Source organism: Astatotilapia calliptera, chromosome 4 (genome assembly GCF_900246225.1).
Source record: "Astatotilapia calliptera chromosome 4, fAstCal1.2, whole genome shotgun sequence".
NCBI lineage: Eukaryota > Metazoa > Chordata > Actinopteri > Cichliformes > Cichlidae > Astatotilapia > Astatotilapia calliptera.
Genome location: NC_039305.1, coordinates 25,365,661 through 25,371,477, shown reverse-complemented (window position 1 = coordinate 25,371,477; position 5,817 = coordinate 25,365,661). Strand labels below are relative to the sequence as shown.

The following is a 5,817-nucleotide window of genomic DNA, read 5'->3' as shown; positions in this document are numbered from 1 at the left end:
CTGACCTTGATGCATTGTCCTGGTTTTAGTTCTTATGATTTTATGTGAACATGTTGGATATTTTTTGTCGTTACAATCACTGTGGACAAGTTATTCAACCGTGCGAGTGGTTTAAGTAGTTTATGGACATATGAAAGGGTTTGTTATTTTTTAAATGTTTCATGAACTACTAACTGATGTCTGCATTACTGTCATTTTTGTGTATACCTGCAGCTTACGGTGCCCGATCACCTCAAAGACCATAATTATTGTAAGAGAAACACTGCATGCCAGGCCCGTGATGCAAAGAAACCCAGAGCCAGCAGGAAACAACCGTGCTGCAGCAAGGACCAGGTTGGATGTGTAAAATTTCAGGAACAGAATCATTTGAGGGTTTTGAAGTTTGGACTTCATTGTGGTTCATCAAATTTATATTTTTGTCTTGTTTGAAAAAAAATGAGGTTGCTATTAACTACTGACATTCCCTTGTGTGCTTCTGACCTTTCCCAGGTTGTTAATTCAACCCAGAGGCCCCGGCGCCGTGACAGAACAGTCAGTCAGCCCCGGAAAAGGAAGCGAAGCCCAGCATCCAGTTCTTCCCGACCTCCAAAGACCTCAGTGCCTCCCTCTGCAATCTCACATGATGACCTGCCAGTGTCAAAATAATTGCCCCCCAGACCCGAGCCATGCAGTACCGACCACCAGCCAACCAGCTCCAGTGACAGCCCTTTAAAAATCCACAACCTCTCAGTGGAAGATTATCAGCGAGTCTACCATGAGGTGGTAGATAGCATGCTGACGTACGTTTGTCTCCAAATGTCCTGTCACTTTTTAAAATCGCCAGCTCTAAAATGGTTACAGTATGGTTTTTGACCACATGCATCATTTTGATTGAATTTCTTCTTGCAGGTCCAAGAATGGCCGCAAACGTCCCTACAGTTTAGAGCTGGGGAGAAGCATTAAAAAAAAGCTGTGGGAGAGACTGAATCGTCCTATGGTGGAGACATCAACCAACGAGGACGGACTTGAAGAAATTGACATTGTGTATGGGCAAAAAGTCAAAATCCCACAATATGATTTTCTGTAAATAGTTCACATGTGACTTTGATTAAAATATAATTTCTGCACAAGTTTGTGTTTCTGTGTATTATAGATATATTCCACTGTGTGTTTGGACAACTGTTTAAGGTCACTGCTGAGAAAATTCATAAAACCTTCATAGGACTTTTATTTTGAAAAAGCAATTCAATTCAATTCAATTCAATTTTATTTATATAGCGCCAAATCACAACATAAGTCGCCTCAAGGCGCTTCATAGATACAGAGAAAAACCCAACAATCATATGACCCCCTATGAGCAAGCACTTTGGCAACAGTGGGAAGGAAAAAACTCCCTTTTAACAGGAAGAAACCTCCGGCAGAACCAGGCTCAGGGAGGGGCGGCCATCTGCTGTGACCGGTTGGGGTGAGAGAAGGAAGACAGGATAAAGACATGCTGTGGAAGAGAGACAGAGGTTAATAACAGATATGATTCAATGCAGAGAGGTCTGTTAATACATAGTGAGCAAGAAAGGTGACTGGAAAGGAAAAACTCAATGCATCATGGGAATCCCCCGGCAGCCTACGTCTATTGCAGCATAACTAAGGGAGGATTCAGGGTCACCTGGTCCAGCCCTAACTATATGCTTTAGCAAAAAGGAAAGATTTAAGCCTAATCTTAAAAGTAGAGATAGTGTCTGTCTCCTGAATCCAAACTGGAAGCTGGTTCCACAGAAGAGGGGCCTGAAAACTGAAGGCTCTCCCTCCCATTCTACTTTTAAATACTCTAGGAACAACAAGTAGGCCTGCAGAGCGAGAGCGAAGTGCTCTAATAGGGTGATATGGTACTACAAGGTCATTAAGATAAGATGGGGCCTGATTATTTAAGACCTTGTATGTGAGGAGCAGGATTTTGAATTCAATTCTGGACTTAACAGGAAGCCAATGAAGGGAAGCCAAAACAGGAGAAATATGCTCTCTCTTTCTAGTCCCTGTCAGGACTCTTGCTGCAGCATTTTGGATTAGCTGAAGGCTTTTCAGTGAGTTTTTTGGACATCCTGATAATAATGAATTACAGTAGTCCAGCCTGGAAGTAATAAATGCATGAACTAGTTTTTCAGCGTCACTCTGAGACAGGATATTTCTAATTTTAGAGATGTTGCGCAAATGGAAGAACACAGTCTTACATATTTGTTTAATATGTGCATTGAAGGACATGTCCTGGTCAAAAATGACTCCAAGGTTCCTCACAGCGTTACTGGAGGCCAAGGTAATGCTATCCAGAGTAAGAATCTGGTTAGATACCATATTTCTAGGCCTTTCAGGGCCGAGTACAATAACCTCAGTTTGATCTGAATTAAGAAGCAGAAAGTTAGCGGCCATCCAGGTCTTTATGTCTTTAAGACATTCCTGCAGTTTAACTAATTGGTGTGTGTTATCTGGCTTCATGGACAGATAGAGCTGGGTGTCATCCGCATAGCAGTGAAAATGTATGCTATGTCTTCTAATGATACTGCCTAAGGGAAGCATGTATAGTGTAAACAGAATTGGTCCTAGCACTGAACCCTGTGGAACTCCATAATTAACCTCAGTGTGTGAAGAGGACTCTCCATTTACATGAACAAATTGGAGTCTATTAGATAGATATGATACAAACCACTGCAGCGCAGTACTTGTAATACCTACAGCATGTTCTAATCGCTCTAATAGGATATTATGGTCGACAGTATCGAATGCTGCACTAAGGTCTAGCAGGACAAGCACAGAGATGAGTCCACTGTCAGAGGCCATAAGAAGATCATTTGTAACCTTCACTAAAGCTGTTTCTGTGCTGTGATGAGCTCTGAAACCTGACTGAAACTCTTCAAATAAACCATTCCTCTGCAGATGATCTGTTAGCTGTTTGACAACTACTCTTTCAAGGATTTTTGATATGAAAGGAAGGTTGGAGAGAAATCACTACTTAGAGCTGGGCGATAGAACGATAACGATATGTATCGCGATATAACTTTTACTCGATAGAGAAATTAAGCTATCGCGATAGACCTCGCCGCTCTTGTCCTCTTAAAAAAAAAAAAAAAAAAAAAAAAAAAAAGGTCAGCCAATCCAAATAAAGTAGCGCAGAGCCGAACCAATCACAGCCGCAGTGTCACGTCGCGTCACTTGTTACGTACAGCACAAGTGCCAAGCCGCACGTGTGTTTGTTTGGGAAACAGCCAGCGGGTAATGGAGGAAATGAGTGTGCCGACTAGAAAAATCAACCGAGCGTGACCGAAGAGAAAACAGATGATGGTTCCAATGCCGGAGAGATTGTCGAACGGAAGAGCCATAGAAGTTCCGTAGTGTGAAGGTATTTCGGCTATTTCAAGTCTGACAAAAAACAGAGTAGCGTGCACTGTAAATTGTGCCGAAAGCAAGTCTGGAAATACAATAAACTGGTGCATGCGTCACACTGTGCGCCACGTTATTGTTTCGGTGAAATGAATTTCTACAATACTGTTACTGTTAATTCTACTCTCTGCAGTGTTTAAATGCTTACACATACACACAGTTACTGTCCGTCCACACATACGACTCGGCTCTGCTTCTATGCCGCAGCTTCGTTTACTTTTTCCCACCGAGGCTTCTAGACTTCTGATTGGCCAACATTTCTGCACGGTTAGGAATCTAGCTCCACCTGCTGCTTTGGCATGTTCATAGCAGCGTTTTCCTTCATTTCTCCCTTTATGTGCGGACGGGATTATTTTTTAAAACGAAAACGGAAAATCTCCGTTTTCAAAAATACCCGTGTACGTGTGGACGTAGCCTCAGTCTCTGACTGGAAGCGCTAATTCGTCATTCGGCTTTTGTCAGACTAAAGTAACTGTTAAAACTGTTTGAAAAGCTAAGCTATACAACAAGGAGAGATTGAGAATTTCCTTTTAGTTCTCAGTTTATTTGATATTGACAAAAGTTAGTCAGTTTTGTCTGTTCTTCTGTAAAACAAACTAAGATTTATTTTTAGAATTAATACTTTGTTTCTAAGTGGAATTGACAATTTAGTCTGTTTCATTTGTTCTATTTTGAAACTTAAACGCTTTAGCGGCTGTCTTTTGTGTAGTTTGCAATATTTGCCTTTTATTTATCTGAAAAAGTCTCATGTTCCTTAAGTACATCTACCCTGTTGAACTTATTATGGGAAATAAATATTTAAAAACAAGCTGCTGATTATTTCACATTTTACTTGTGAGCAACGGCACATTTAAATCTTACAAATATAGTTATTTGGCTTATATCGTGATAGATATCGTTATCGCCTGAAATGAAAAAAACATATCGTGATATGAAAAAATCTCATATCGCCCAGCTCTATCACTACTTATATTATTATTTATCTGACTCAAAAGGGCTCATTTGAAATCATTCTTGACCATGATATATATTCAGGCACTGTGAACAAAACTTAACATCCAACTTTAATTCACTCGCATCTTTGTCTTTTTAAAGACAACACATTACTTAACTTCCTTGAATAAAGTAATAATAATAATAATAATGGATTGGATTTATATAGCGCTTTTCAAGGCACCCAAAGCGCTTTACAATACCACTATTCATTCACTCTCACATTCATACACTGGTGGAGGCAAGCTACAGTTGTAGCCACAGCTGCCCTGGGGCAGACTGACAGAAGCGAGGCTGCCATATCGCGCCATCGGCCCCTCTGGCCAACACCAGTGCAGAATGCTAGAGATTTATGTCATTCTGTTTGCATACTAAATATTCAATAATCATTCATGTTCTCTAATGACCGGTGCCCAGTGTTGTGCCAAAAAGTGATCGTTTGCCAAAGTGATTTCTGGTATTTGCCAAAAAATAATTGATGGTAACAGATGTAAATGACTTGCTGTCATATAATCTGTCAAACGTTTCTCTCATGAATGAGATCAATTCATTTTGATCCAAAAAGAAACTTCCTTTCATCAGATGTGACTTTTATTCAGCTTTCATTTATTCAGGTAAAAAGTGTCGCTGACATTAAAAATGTCGTTTTCAAACGAGGTCTGGCCTGGAGGGCTGCAGAAGTCACAAAAAAAAAAAATCGCAGTCCTTTAAAAAACTGTGATGTTCTTCAAGTGGCCGAAAAGGACTGGGTGGATCTTTATAATGTAGGTACAATAAAGCAGATTCATAGAGCTGCTTTAAAATTTGATATAACCCATTTTTAAACTCTGTTTACTGCAGCCTATTTAACAATATAAGCAACTATATAAAAACATAAAAAGAGATCTAGACATAAAAAACACGCAAAAAGTGATTGGCATACGATCACTTTTTGGCACATCAGTGCAGTGAGGCTGTAATTGCTGCTTGTAACCATCAGGGGGCAGTATCGCTAGAGTGCAGTCTTGGAACCTGTAACGAGAATCACCCTTCATTAAGTGTGCCTATACCAAAAGGCACACTTCTTATTCTTTCTCGGATTTATTATTCTTATTTTTATTTTCCTTTTTCCGCCTGAAATTTTGAACAAGCTTCATATATGTTATATCATTTTGTGCGGCTGGAACAGGAATGGTGTGCTATGACTTTTGGTGTTTATTACTTCTATTGTTTTTTAAATATGAATATTTTAATGCAAGTTTTTGCCCATTGAAATGAATGGGAAGGAAAGTGAAACTTAACTTACTTTGTGGTGTGTTGGCTCACTCACTTAATTTGTGGTGTGTTGGCTCACTCTAGTGGTATGCCACCAGTAGTACGGCCTGTCTACCCTTATTTGGATTACCGTAATGACGACAATATCAACGGCGCACACAG

The 5,817-nt window shown here is 40.0% G+C and overlaps 1 long non-coding RNA gene across 1 annotated transcript; it reads left to right on the top strand.

Moving 5' to 3' along the window:
* Window positions 1–227: 227 nt before the first annotated feature.
* On the top strand, window positions 228–936 carry LOC113020066 (uncharacterized). The gene is made up of 3 exons (XR_003272149.1): window positions 228–333; window positions 490–779; window positions 889–936. It is a non-coding gene; the product is annotated as an uncharacterized LOC113020066 (long non-coding RNA).
* Window positions 937–5,817: the final 4,881 nt, after the last annotated feature.